Genomic DNA, 14461 nt, shown 5'->3' with positions numbered 1-14461 from the left:
TTCTCCGACGAAACAAAGACTGCTTTTCGACGTCATCGAGGCTTCGACAAACACCAGTTGCAAAGCCTCGCCTAATAACCGAAGCGTGCGCTCGACCATTCCCCCAGAACCCTTACCGGGTTTCGACGCGAGAACGTGAAGCTATTAGGCAACAAGTAGACGAAATGCTGCGCGATGACATCATCCAACCGTCGAAAAGCTCGTGGGCATCTCCTGTAGTCCTGGGGAAGAAAAAGGACGGAACTGTACCCTATGGTCACTGCAGCGCTCCTCGCCGAGCACGTCCACATCTTGTATGATGCTACGGTCAGCGCAGAGTATAAAGTCTATTCCATTTCTAGTCTCACCATTTGGGCTTCTCCACGTCCACTTTCGGCTATCCCGCTTGCGGAAAAAGGTATTCATTATCCGTATATTATTCTGTTGTGCAAATTCTACTAACACCTCGCCCCTGCAATTCCTAGAACCTATGCCATATTGCCCCACTGACTTGTCTCCAGCCTGCTTCTTGCCTACGCTTGCATTGAAGTCGCCCATCAGTATAGTGCATTTTGTTTTGACTTTACCCATCGCCGATTCCACGTCTTCATAGAAGCTTTCGACTTTCTGGTCATCATGCCTGGATGTAGGGGCGTAGACCTGTATGACCTTGATTTTGTACCTCTTATTAATTTTCACAACAAGACCTGCCACTCTCTCGTTAATGCTATATAATACCTGTATGTTCCTCATTAATCAGGAATCCGACTCCTTGTTCTCGTCTCTCCATTAAGCCCCGGTAGCACAGGACGTACCCCCTTTTAACACTTCATATGCTTCTTTCGTTCTCCTATCTTTCCTGAGCCCTATGATATCCTATTTGCTGCCCTTTAATTCATTCAATAGCACTTGCCAAACACGCCTCACTAGATAACGTTATAGCATGAAACGTTCCCTGGTTCCGATTCCATTGGCGGCCTGCCCGGAACCAGGGATTCTTATCACCCTCTGCTGCGTCGCATGTATGACCGCCGCCGTGGTGAGTTGCTTCGCAGCTGCTGGGGACTCAGGGCCGGGGTTTGATTGTTGTGTTCATATGGGAGGATGTGGCCAAGTACTGCACCAGGGTGGCCAGTCCTGCTCTGGTGAGGGAGTATGTTACCGGTTCTGGTCACCGGGATTAGGCCACACTCCAGGCGTTTTTATGCAATTTTATCAACACGCGGATTGTTTTTAATCCGGTGGAAAATTGCGCGGTACCGGGATTCGAACCACGGTCCTCTTGCAAGCGAGGGGGATGTTCTACCTCTACACCAGTGCTGCACCCACATTGCTCTTGCCACACTAAATGAAGCATTGCATTCAGTCAGCGCATGGTGGCTCGAATGGAGCTTCAAGCTCAATACTACAAAAATCGCGAGCATAACACAACGCGACAGAGCCTTTAGAACTTGCTGTAAGCTTTAGAACAGCTTATGTTGAAAAATCTCGGCAAATGAAGTATTTGGGTGTAACATTCACGAGTAAATTTAGTTGGGAAGCGCATTTACGTGACCCTTATAGTAATGCGCTGAAAAAGCTGGCATTTTTAAAGCGGACACTACGTCATGTGTCACTCACTGTAAAGTTAACAGCATACCATGCTCTCACGAGGTCAAAATTACAATATTCGGACATAATCTGGAGTCCACATCTAATATATTTAATTACAAAATTGGAATGCATGCAGAACTTAGCCATGAGGTTTTTTTATTCTACCTTTTCGTGTTTCTGGAGAGCATCTGCCATTCGCGATATGGCAAGGATGAAAACACTTGATCATCGTAGAATGGTGTCCAGATTAAAATTTATTCATCACCATGGTAACGTTAAAATACTCCGTGAACGTCACATAATGGAGCCGTCCATGCGCTTTCTCCACACTCACTACAAAACAGTTAGGCAACCATTTACTTATTTAAACATGCATCAACATTCCCTGTTTCCTCATGCTATTTAATTATGGAATACATTAGCAAAAGAATTAGTTAACGCTAATATGACACAATCGCGCTTTTACCTTGTGAATAATTTTTCTTTTGATTAATTTTGTACTGCAGTCAAGGAAAAAAATTAAATTATTATCGAGCGTCTGTTGCATTAAAATTAGGTAGAAATCTTATTGCAGCGAACTGGTCTGTGCATGGTAAATTACTGCTTTGTTTTTGAGTTCCGAACTACAACAACAAGCTGATGTCTCTGTAATTTCGCTTTACATTTCTCGGTCTTTTTCTATTTTTCTATTTTCTATTTTTGTTTAATACCATTCATGTAACCAATCCTGCTTAGGCCCGAATAGGGCCTGCGGTATTCGCAAATAAGTAAAAAAAAATAGTCATTTGCCTATCCCTGCACAAACACTGTTTACAACTACACAATGGTTAAAGTTTGTTCCTTGTGTACGTAGCGTAGTTTAACACATTTCATTTTCCTAAGGATGTAATACATTGGACAGAATAGTCCCTAGTTTAGTAGTAGGTTCTGAGGTATAACAGCTCATAAAGCAAGGCTACTTGTCGCAATTTTGTTTTGCACTCTACGAAATGCGAATGCGAATCGCTTTTATAGGGCACTGGTGGTGACGTTGAAGAACACAGTAGCAATACTGTGAAAGACAAAACTAACTTTTATTGGGCGAACCTGTGCCCACGAAAACAGGCTGCACTAATAGCACAACGATAAAGGCGAACACGGTCGGTGATCGTCGACAATCAGTTCAGCGGCTCAAACACATCGGCTTTTATACATCAGTCATCGAATGTTCCAGAGCAATCGCAGGGACCCGCGTGTCTTCCACAAGGTTCTACATCATTCGCGTCGCGTACACATGCGATCAGATTACACAACGTTTGGTCACAGGTAGTCCGAGCACAGTCCTTCTTCTTGGATGAAAGATCGATAACATTCCAGAAACGTCCGATACATGCAGGCGCGTCTTGCTTTGGGTGATAGCATTTGTTAGGCGGTGAGAAGTGTCGCCCGATATAGACAAACATGTACACGTGTCAATACCTCCCTCTTAAAAAGCATCGACCCGATGCTGCGAACAAACGAAAGTAATAAACAACACACCCGTGGCAAAGAAACAACAAACTAAGGAAGTTCGTCAGCGTGCGTAAAAGCGCTTAAGACTCACTACGTGGACCATTTCAGATCGTGCGCGGCGCCGCTTTGAATGCGGAATGCTGTCTGGCAAGACCTCATAGTCTAGTGCGCCAATACGTCGGATGACCTTGTAGGGTCCGAAATAGCGTCGTAATAGTTTCTCACTGAGTCCTCGTCGGCGTATCGGGGTCCGAACCCAAACACGGTCACCGGGCTGGTACTCGACGTAGCGTCGTCGGAGGTTGTAGTGTCGGCTGTCGGTACGGTGCTGGTTCTTGATCCGTAGGCGGGCGAGCTGTCGGGCTTCTTCGGCATGCTGGAGAAAGGTAGCGACGTCCACGTTCTATCCGAGGTGCCCAGCGGTTGGATCGTCGTGTATTTGGTTAGATGGGTTAGCGGCTCCGCGATGCGTGAAAAGTCCTTGACAAAGCGCCTATAGTAGGTGCGCATGCCAAGGAATCTGCGCACTGCCTTCTTGTCGATTGGCTGCGGGAACTCTGCGATGGCAGCTGTCTTCTGCCGGTCGGGGCGTACTCCAGATTTGCTGATAACGTGGCCTAAGAACAGAAGCTCATCGTAAGCGAAGCGGCGCTTTTCCTGCTTCAGAGTGAGCCCTGATGATTTGATGGCCTCTAATACTGTCGCAAGCCGCCTAAGCTGATCGTCGAAAAAATCGTCCAAGACAACGACGTCATTCAAGTAAACAAGACACGTCTGCCACTTTAATCCTGCTAACACTGTGTCCATGACGCGCTGAAACGTTGCAGGCGCTGAGCACAGTCCGAATGGCATGGCCTTGAATTCGTAGAGGCCGTCTGGCGTGATGAAGGCGGTCTTTTCGCGATCTCTCTCGTCGACTTCTATTTGCCAGTGGCCAGACTTGAGACCCATCGACGAGAAGTATTTAGCGTTGCAGAGCCGATCCAATGCATCGTCTATCCGTGGAAGGGGGTATACGTCCTTCTTCGTGACCTTGTTCAGTCGACGATAATCGACGCAGAAGTCCTCAGTAGCCTTTATCCACAATATGGCATATCCCTCACGCAACGGAAGTTACGGAACTAACCGACTGTCGTTCTAGCGAGGCACGCATTGTTCTGGAAACCGATCCGTTCACTTCAACTTCGGATTGAAACTGTGATGCAGTTTCTTACAGTGCCAATTGCAATGCTTAAATTATACTTGAGGCTCTACAGTGCAGCTGAAGCTGCCTTGATAATGAAAATTCAAACATTTTCTGCCTCACCACGCCTCGATACCGCGTTGTTTAATTATACAAACTGAGAACTGTTCGCTTCGTCAGTACGTAAAAGAAAACCTCGCATACCCGCCTTATAAGCAAGACACCACAAGCCTCACGCGAATTTATTGATTGTTGACTTCCACGGCGGAATAATGGCATCTTCAATATGTCCCATACTACTAATAAATGAGGCTTAGGCTTCTTTCTGGCTGCATTCATACGATCAAAAAGGCATATTTCGCTCCACTATTTGGGTCGAGCATCCTGTTTCTGTTCACCAAACAGATTCGTCAAGTTTGTTGCTCAAATAGAGATCAGCAGTAAATTGCTCAAGTGAGTAGAACGTGTAGTTCGAAAAACGGAATAAATATTGGTACATTCCTTTCCGTATGCTGCAAACAGCTGTAAGCCTCAATTAGCTTTACTTCAAATTACCGCTGCCTAAAATAAACGCTGAAGAACACCCTAATTTACAGAAACAGTTAAAGACGCAAGTGGTGCTGCTAGAACCAAAACTGAAGTGTTAAGTTCTCGTTTTACTGCCGAGCGTTACTGTGAAGAAATGCGAAAATTCGATATTATACCACGATTTACTCGTCGTGAGCAACGAAGTTATAGCGAATAAAAATCAAGGTAAATGCTGTGGAAGTCGTATATAGCCAACGTTTGTGAGCCAACGCTTGTTGCCTTACGGTTGTTGCCAATGCTTGTTGCATTACGGCAGGTATGATATCCTAACTGGATTCTTATGTGAGTTTTTTTGCGTCTGTGCTTTTATTATTCACGTGAGCTACCACTACAAAGTGTAGATCCTCGTATGAAAAACTCGCAGTGGGCTGGTCTGAGCTTGTTCGGCTGGCACTATAGCATTACCTCTTAGAAATATATTGTCGTCAAGGAAATAAGCTCTTTAAATTAATTTTCGAGAACGAAGACGTCGTAAAATATATTTGGGACCACCGTCACCAGTATGCAAGCATAGAGAACTTGGACGAACAAACGTAAACGTTGAGGAAGGCTCCCGGACACCACCCGAACTGCAGCAGACGACAGGCGCGAGTCCGTGCCCTGACGCCACGCAAGCGGCGCTCGCAGCGCCTCTGTAGATCGTCCTCTGGGCTAATACCACCCAAGTAAACGAGAAATGCGTCGCGAATGCCAGTTTCTACCCTGCTGCTTCAAAATTGAAAATGAAACCCGCTTCCATGGCAAAGGATTTGTTGATCTGCGATGGGTAAACGCCATCCGACTTGTCGTCGGCTATGCGCTCGATGAGCGCACGACTTCATCTGCAGGTGCCAACGGAAAGCAACACAGCTTGCACTAATTTTGTCAGGACCTTTTCCTCTTTCAGATTCTGTTTTAAACACCTTTAGGCTTCAAATATTATTTTCTTGCTCACAATATATCTGCAATGCATCTGTGTGAGAATATTTTTCCTGTTGAAGATGGGCGAGCAAGCATGCCATACCGCACGGCTATATTGTTTCGTCAAAACATAAGTAGGCAGAAAAATCTGGTTGATTCACTGTTTTTATTAGCAACCTATCGCACAGCAAGGGGATTCCATATACAAACATATACGTATACATATACGCTATATACATAGCAGGCGAACTCGAGAAAATTTCACTCATTTTTATCAAAACTACGTCTTCAGTACACCCAATACAATTTCAGGCATGAGTATACTAGAGTTCCATTTTGCGAGACAAACTACAGTAGAAAATAACTAGCATACCTAGTCCCATACTTCGTAAATGCACATCCTAGCACGATCACTGTTGCGCAAAACTTCAGATCATTAAACTGCATTAGAAGTGCTATGAAAAAAATATTTGCTTTCCTTTTCTGATTGACATTGTGCTAATTGGTTTCTTGTGTGTTTTATGTATTATTTTAAGTCGGTTTAATATTGTGCTTGCATATATACAAAACTGTTTTCGTGTTCACATTACTCTGTTGGACCTAAACTGTTTCTACTGTGGGCCCTTGTGCCCTCCTCTGCAGCGCGCACGGCCGAAGCCTTTGAAACGCGCGCCACAATATCACTCGTCGCATGGAGCATGCGCACCAAACGCGTTATCCTAAGAACTCCCACGGGGACAGCCGGGAAGGCGGCTGCCCGATAAGAAGGCAGCGGAGACGGCACTCGGGGCCTTTTTGGGGGCGTGGGCCTGGGGAGGCCCTGATGGGACGTGGCCTGTCTAGCTTTTTTCTTTTTTCGAGCGTGTTGCAGAGCGGGGGATTGGGGAAGCGTTTTTGCATTGTGTCCATGTGAGAGAGTGCTCTTGTTGTTCGCTTTTGGGACTGTGTTTGCACGCCTGGTTCGGTGCTTGCTGCTTTCTGCGCTTTATGCATTCCGTTATCGACCGAAAGATTGTGTTGGTTGATGGTTTGTAATGGCGTTCTTTCTCGCTCGCTTTGGCTTGTACAGGCGCCCAAATCTTTTACTGGCGTGCGTGAGCGGCGACTTTTCCGTGCGTCAGCACCGTCTGACGGAGCGAGGCTCGAAACAGTCAGAGGCTAAGCGCATGCGGACAAAGCGCGCTCAGCTGGGCCCATCGTCTGCTAGGCTGTTTCCAGCCTCGCTCCGTCATACGGCGCTGAGGTACGGAAAAGTCGCCGCTCACGCACGCCAGTTAAAGATTTGGGCGCCTGTACATTTTGTTGCGTCGCTGTTCTGCTGCTTGCTTCCTTGCCTGTTCTTTTCTGCTATTGGCCGCGAGACTGTGGTAATTGTTTGAGTGCTTCATTATATCGCAAATTAAAGCGGTTTCTGTTTTTTGCGCTACTGGTCCTTTGTCGTGCAGGTCGTGGCTCGCGGACGCCGTGAGCGAAGGCGAGGGGCCTTCATCCGGCGCACAACGCGGTTTTCTTCTTTCTCATTTTTTTCTGATTGTTCTGGAGTACGCTTCCGCACCGCAGGGACCACGAGCACGGGAACAAGGGAACCACCCCCATCTCGAGGCAGCTGGCAATCCCTCTAGGCCTACTTGTTTTGCTCCGACATCGGGTCCCACAGCTCGCGCATCTGTACCCGACCGCTCTGACCCGCGTAAGCTCACTCAACGTTTTTATTCCACTTCTCGCTCTCCTTGCGCCCCGCTATTCCGCGCCATGCTTCCTCCGCGGAGCCGCTTGACACTACTTGACCATTCCGTCGGACCGCTTTGCCCGTCAAATTTCAACGCCAAATATGCACCGCCGGCATTTTAATGCACCTACGTTTGGGTAAAGTCAAGAAGAGGGCGGTTGAAAATCGGACTCGCGAAACCACTCAGTACGATGCCTGATAAAAAGGACCGGGACGCGCCCGTACAAGATATGTCCAGCATTACTGCCCAGCTGACGGCGCTGCTCAAGCATCAGACAAACATAACGCCAGCAGCCGGTTTCCGTTTGCAGCTCGCGGTGCCTACACATGAAGGCCATACAGATAGGAAATCAGTGGAGGACTTCCTTCAGGAAATGCAAGATTACCGCAATGTGGAAGCCATTACGGATGACATTCTTCTTCAGCGCGTTTTCGCCGTCACCCTGACTGGTTCTGACGCCCGCTGGCGTCGTCACCAGTAATTCCAAAGTTAGACGCACTTTGAGCAGCTACTGCGAACTGAATTCCTCCCCCCCCCACCCGACTACGTAGTCCGCATGAAAGACGAGCTTCGCGCCCGTTGTCAGGCGGAGGGGGAAAGCCTCCAAAAATACATGGAAGAGTAAAGCTCAGGAGCTTTACGAGCCCGCAGACCCTTCAGCACCCGAAACTGAAAGAGTCACCCGGGCATCCGGCAATCTCACCCACGCTTCCACGCTTATCTAAGGAGCCGTACGTTTACCTTCTCTTCGCTTGAAGATCTCGATAAAGCGGCGCCCGATATTCAGGCGGTGATGTTGGCAGAGCTCACTTACCACCCTCCACCCCCGCCTCAAACCACCCTCGAGCCGTCTTGCGTGTGGCGCGGTTCTCTAATTGCAAGCCCGGCGAATATGGTACCGCTTCCAAGGGCGCTGGATCCATTCATTCACCGCATCTTCGCCACCCAGGTACCTTTCCGGCCTCCGGTCCGGGAACCTGCAACAACGCTGGGTGTCACTCAGGGCCGCAGCAGGCCTGTAGCGGCTGCCACCCAATCAGGCGCAGAATATACGCGCAGGAGCATTCCAGTCTGCTTCCGGTGTGTAGGACGAGGCCACTACAAGCCCCCTTGTCTCCCGCCAGCAGGGAAACGACGAGGACCGGCGATGGTGAGCAGCTACCAATCGCCGGCCAACGACATACCACGCCCCGAGGTCAGCTTGCAACATACAGGCTCCAGAATGGCCTCTCCGGCGGCAGGCGACACTCACGCCGTGGCACTCGCCACATCGACGCCTCTTGCAGTGGCCGTCAGGCACCGAGCGGGGGCAAGCGTTTCGAAGACTATGAAACGCCGGGTGTTTTGGTCGTGTCACCATCCTGCTGCCACGGCGCTGAGCCGCGGACATCGGCAGCGGAGAGGTGGAATGAAACGGCTCCTCACACTCGGAATCGCCACTGGCATCAACGGTAGTAGCTGTATCGGTAAGGTGTCACCCCCCCCCCCCCCCCCCAGCTCGAAGGCCCAGGTACTCGGACAAATAGTGAGGGCTTTACCGTCCACGTTCAGTGTTCTTGACGCCCACCTTGAGAAAACATCATTGGTGGTGGTCACAATGGCCGGAATAGAAGTACCTGCTCTTTTAGACACCGGCTCGGCTGTTTCCGTTTTCGGCGATTTTGTCAAAACCCTGCGAAACGAAACGTCTACAGTTACGAAGTGTAAACACGACCCTTCGCATGGTGTCCGCTCACGCTGCGTATGCTACGTCGGCAGCCCGGTTAACGGTAACCACCAATAATAAAAAATTCCGGCAACGCTTCTAACACTTTCTACGACTTTTCCGCCCTGTGATTTTGGGCCGTAACTTCATAGCCGAAGCACGAATAGTGGTCGATCTCTCTAAAGGCACCTACCAGTACGGCATGCATGCACATCCACTCATGCTCATGGCTAAGCCAGGAGAGCCACAGTCAAATCTGTTTACCACCAATATCTATGTGGTCTCCGAGACTGGTAGTAGTATTCTGACTGTTCTGAAGTCTTTCCGAGGAGCTCCGGCGGAGAAGACCAAAATCGAGACAGTGCTTAAACCATTTCCCGAAATGTTCACGGAAGTTCCTGGCAGCGTTATTGTTGTGACTCATAGGATCGACAACGGATGCGCCCGCCCGATCCGTTTCAACCCGCGGCCCCTGAGCATCCACAACCGAGTACTTCTTGATAGGGCCCAAGATGAAATGATCGCTACCGGAGCAGTAAGACCGTCTAAAAACCGCTGGGCGTTCCCAGTTGTACTAGCACCTAAGCAAGATGGCTCCGCGCGGTTATGTATCGACTACTGTCAGTTGAACGCTGTCACAGTTTGAGACTCGTACCCCTTTCCATCAATCGATTCATTGATGCATTCTTTTGGGTCCGCAAAGTTCTTTACTACTTTAGACTGCAGCAGGGGCTTCCTGCAAATTCCGATCGCCCCCTGCAATACTGCAGCGACCGCATTCACCTACCATCGGGGACTCTTAGAATTTGCCCGATTGCCATTCGGTTTGTCCGATTCACCTGCGACCTTTCAGCGTGTAATAGATATTGTGCTTCAGGACGCCAAATTCAATTATGCGATGGCTTACATGGATGAAGTGGTAGTGTTCTGGAAATAGAGGAGCATCTCCTTCACCTAACCACCGTTTTAGAACGAATGCTAGGCACAGGCATCACCATTAACTCCCGGAAGGTTCAATTGGTTTCGACCAGAATCAGCCTCCTAGGTTTCATTGCCGAGCAAGGCACATTGTGGCCTGACGAGTAGAAACTCCAGGCCATACTGCAGCTTTCACCACGATCGGACGTCAAGAGCCTGCAGCAGTATTTGGGCATGGTGGGCTTCTACCGCCACTCTATCCCCAACTGGGCTGACCAGGCAAGGCCCCTCCACCAGCATCTACGTAAATGGGGCCCGTTGGTACTGGACTGACGTGGAGCAGGGATCGCTTCGGGCTCTGTCATCGGCTATCAACGATACCGCACGTCTGCGGCTTCCCGACCTCAAACTGCAATTCACCGTGCAGACTGATGCAAGTAAGTACGGCATCGGCGCAGTATTGCTTCAGAAGCACCGAGGAAAGCTTCACCCTCTGGATTTTGCGAGTCACACTCGTACAGGAGCAGAGCGGATCTACACCGCAACATCGAAAGAGTGCCTAGCAATTGTATTTGCACTAAAGAAATTTGACATGTATCTGGATGGGGCTGAGTTTACTATTCAGACTGACCACCATGCGCTGACGTGGCTGTCAAAGCTTCAAAACCCAGCCGGCCTTTTAGCCCATTGGGCCCTCGCTCTTCAGAAGTATAATTACAGAGTAGAATACAGGAAAGGCACCTTCAACAAGGTAGATGACGCTCTGTCCCGAGCACCACTCTCCGGGCATGGCGAGCCGGCACCCGAAGTCCTGGCTGTGGCAGTACCTGAGAACCCCTGAGGAACACTGATCTTCCGCCAGCAGCTACTTGACGCCCAGCTAAGCGACGACCAGTGCAACTTGATACGCAAGGCACTGGACGGCGCCAACCCTGCCGGTAGCGGCAACTACTACTGCTACATGCAAGCGCACGATGGCCTGATCTTGCGGTATATAGCTTCGGCTGATATGGATTGCGGTGAGCCCCCATTCCGTGTCGTTGTGCCTAGGAAGCCGCGCAGGCCTTTTCTATAGTATTTTCATGACATGGCCGGTCATAGCGGTGGCAAGAAAACCTTTTAGAAGTTGTGTCGCGTCACGACATGGCCGCACATGAGAAAGCATGTCTCCAGATACGTTCACACATGTCCTACCTGCCAGACCATGAAACCGAGGGGAGGGAAGCTCATGCAACCAGTTGAGAGCCGATACCCATGGAAAATTGTGCCATGTGATGTTATGGGCTCATACCCCGGGTCAGCTAAAGGGAATGGGTACTTGTTAGTGGTCACTGACCACTTCTCCAAATGGGTAGAACTGTACCCGCTACGCCGGCTGGATTCTAAGATAATCAGAGATAGGCTGTTGGAAGCATTCACCCGTTTCGGTTTCCGACGTTTCTTATCACCGACAACGCCACATATTTCACAGGCAGGATATTCGTTGACACTTGCAAAGCTCTTGGCGTGTAGCACAAAAGGACGACACCCTATCACCCTCAAGCCAACATCACAGAGCGTGTCAACAGAAACCTGAGACAATGCTGGTGGCTTTCACCAAGCGGCACAAGGACTGGGACGCTCGTATCCAGGAGATGGCTTTGCCCACAAGGACCACGGTAAACCGGTCGACAGGGTTTACGCCAGCGGCTATCCTTCTCGGTTGCGAGCTCCGTTTTCCTGTTGAGCATGCATTCACCAACGGCTCTGAGTTACCAACTTGTAATTACTCTACGTGGTCACAAAATCTTTGCAGCCGCCTGGCCCACACTCAGAATGAGGCCAGGGAAAGCTTGGACCTTGCCCACCTGGAACATGGGAACACTACAACAAAGGCAGGCGGCCCCTGGAGTTCGCGATCGGCGACGAAGTGCTCCACCGTACGCACCCACTCAGCGATGCTGCAAAAGGTTTGCTGCTTGCCTCGCGCCTAGATGGGATGGCGCTTACATGATCGCGAAACGCATTTCTAGCTTGGTGTAGCGTCTGCGGGAAAAACACAAAGGGAGAGTAATAGGGCCCGTAAACTTCCATGACCTCAAAGCGAACTACGAGCGTCTATCAGACAGCTAACCGTGCTTCAGTCACTATTCGAGTTCAGAAGTTAACGTGGCTACATCCATTATCTGTTAATCGGGATGTTCTACATATGCTGTCCTAGGATATCCTCCCCTTACGCAGACTGCCACGCTACCATTCCAACGGGCGTGACCAGCCTGGCTACCACGGCGAAACATCACCTTCGTCGTCGGCCTCTCACCGAAACGACCGATGTGCGCTGGCGTCGGTTGGGTGAAAAGTGCATTGTCTTTGAAAGAGCGCACGCCTTGAGCGCATGCCAATTGGAGCAGCCACACGGAGCTCCGAACGACGCCAGACACAATGCTAGACCATCGCGTGCCAACTGCCCCGAACCTTTTGCCTCGCGACCAAGGCAATCAAGGCAGAAAGCTGGACTAGTTGGTGTCTCATCATTAATCAAAATACTAGCGCAAATAATAGGGACACAAACAGAGAGGACTACAGGACGAGCGCTACCCGTGAGCGACACCCGTGATGTACTAGACTTGGACGATTCATGGTGCTGTTGGACATAGCGTTGGACATAGCGTTGGACATAGCGTTGGACATAGTGTTGTAACATAGCGTTGGACATAGCGTTGGACATGGTCTTGTGACATGGTGTTGTGACATGGTGTTGTAACGTAGTGTTGTAACGTAGTGTTGTGACATAGTGTTGTTACATAGTGTTGGACATACGTAGTGTTGTTGGACACCAGGGGGGTGTCCGGTCTTGTACGGGGAGGGGGGAGTGTCGGGCCCTTGAGCCCTCCTCTGCAGCGCACATGGGGGAAGCCTTTAAAACGCGCGCCACAAAAGCACTCGTCGCATGGAGCATGCGCACCGATCGCGTTATCGGAAGAACTCGCGCAGGGACTGCCGGGAAGGCGGCTGCCCGATAAGAAGGCAGTGGAGACGGCACTCGGGGGGGCTTTTTGGGGTGCGGGCCTGGGGAAGCGCTGGTGGGGCGTGGCCCATCTAGGTTGTTTGTCGAGCGTGCTGCAGAGCGGGGAGGGGGGGAAGGTTTTTTCATTGTGTCCGTGTGAGAGAGTGCTCTTGTTGTTCGCTTTTGGGACCGTGTCTGCGAGCCTGGTTTGGTGCTTGCTGTTTTCTGCGCTTTATGCATTCTGTTACCGACGGAAAGATTGTGTTGGTTGATGGTTTGTAACGGCCGTACTTTCGTCGCTCCCTTTGGCTGGTACAATTTGTTGCCTGGCTGGTCTGCTGCTTGCTTCCTTGCCTTGTCCTTTTCTGCTATTGGCCTCGAGACTGCGGTAATTGTTTGAGTGCTTCATTAATCGCAAATTTAAGCGATTTCTGTTCTTTGCGCCACTGCCCCTTTGTCGTGCTGTTCGCGGCTCGCGCACCCCTAGCGAAGGCGAGGGGCCTTCAATACTTAGGAAGTTGTAATATGATTCTTGTATTCAATGCACGTATGCTTGTAATCTATGCTATGTATGTGTAATCTACGCTATTGATATATGTGTCTTGAAAGAGCGTAGGTTAGGGCGTGTTGGTTCATAACTGAGGTTTTTAGCGCACGAAAAGGGACGAAGGACAGTGGCAAGACGCGGACACAGCGCTAACTTCCAACAATTGTTTTATTCCACGAAGTGGTACACATATATTTAGGGAACAGACACCACCGTACGCATGCGCGTATGTACTGATTTTTAGTAAGATGAGACAGCAACGAGACACGTGCAGTGTGATATCGACGATGAAAAACGACCATGCATGGCCAAAAAATTTTTTTTGTAATTGCAAGATTAAAAGGTCATCTCCATCAGGCCACCCTCTGTGTCGCGTTAACGTGACACAGAGGGTGGCCTGATGGAGATGACATTTTAATCTTGTCGGGTTCCTGCGGTAAACCAACTTGAACGGCGTGCTCTGTGTTGTTTCTTCCACAGCCGTGTTGTAAGCGAAGGTTACATACGGCAGGACCGCGTCCCACGTCTGATCGACATCGACGTGCATTGCTATCATGTCCAACGTTACTAGATTACCACTTTCAGTTTGCAAACTCCGCCGGGATGCGGCGGCAAATGTGGCCCCCTTCGGTTCCCGCTCGCGAGATGGCGCTTGTGACACCATAGGCTCGGTCGCATCATCGTTACGGAGCCTGCGCGCTGCGTTCAACGCAATTTGCGCAGTTAGTAATGTGTAATGGGAGTTATTTTCGAGGCAGTGAGCAAACGTTATTTCCACTTTCCTACTAGAATATCCTTTGAGGCATTAGAGCGATGCCACCCGCCAGAGGTGCGACTGAGA

This window comes from Dermacentor andersoni, chromosome 8 (genome assembly GCF_023375885.2).
Source record: "Dermacentor andersoni chromosome 8, qqDerAnde1_hic_scaffold, whole genome shotgun sequence".
Taxonomy (NCBI): domain Eukaryota; kingdom Metazoa; phylum Arthropoda; class Arachnida; order Ixodida; family Ixodidae; genus Dermacentor; species Dermacentor andersoni.
Note: the sequence above shows the minus strand (reverse complement) of the source record.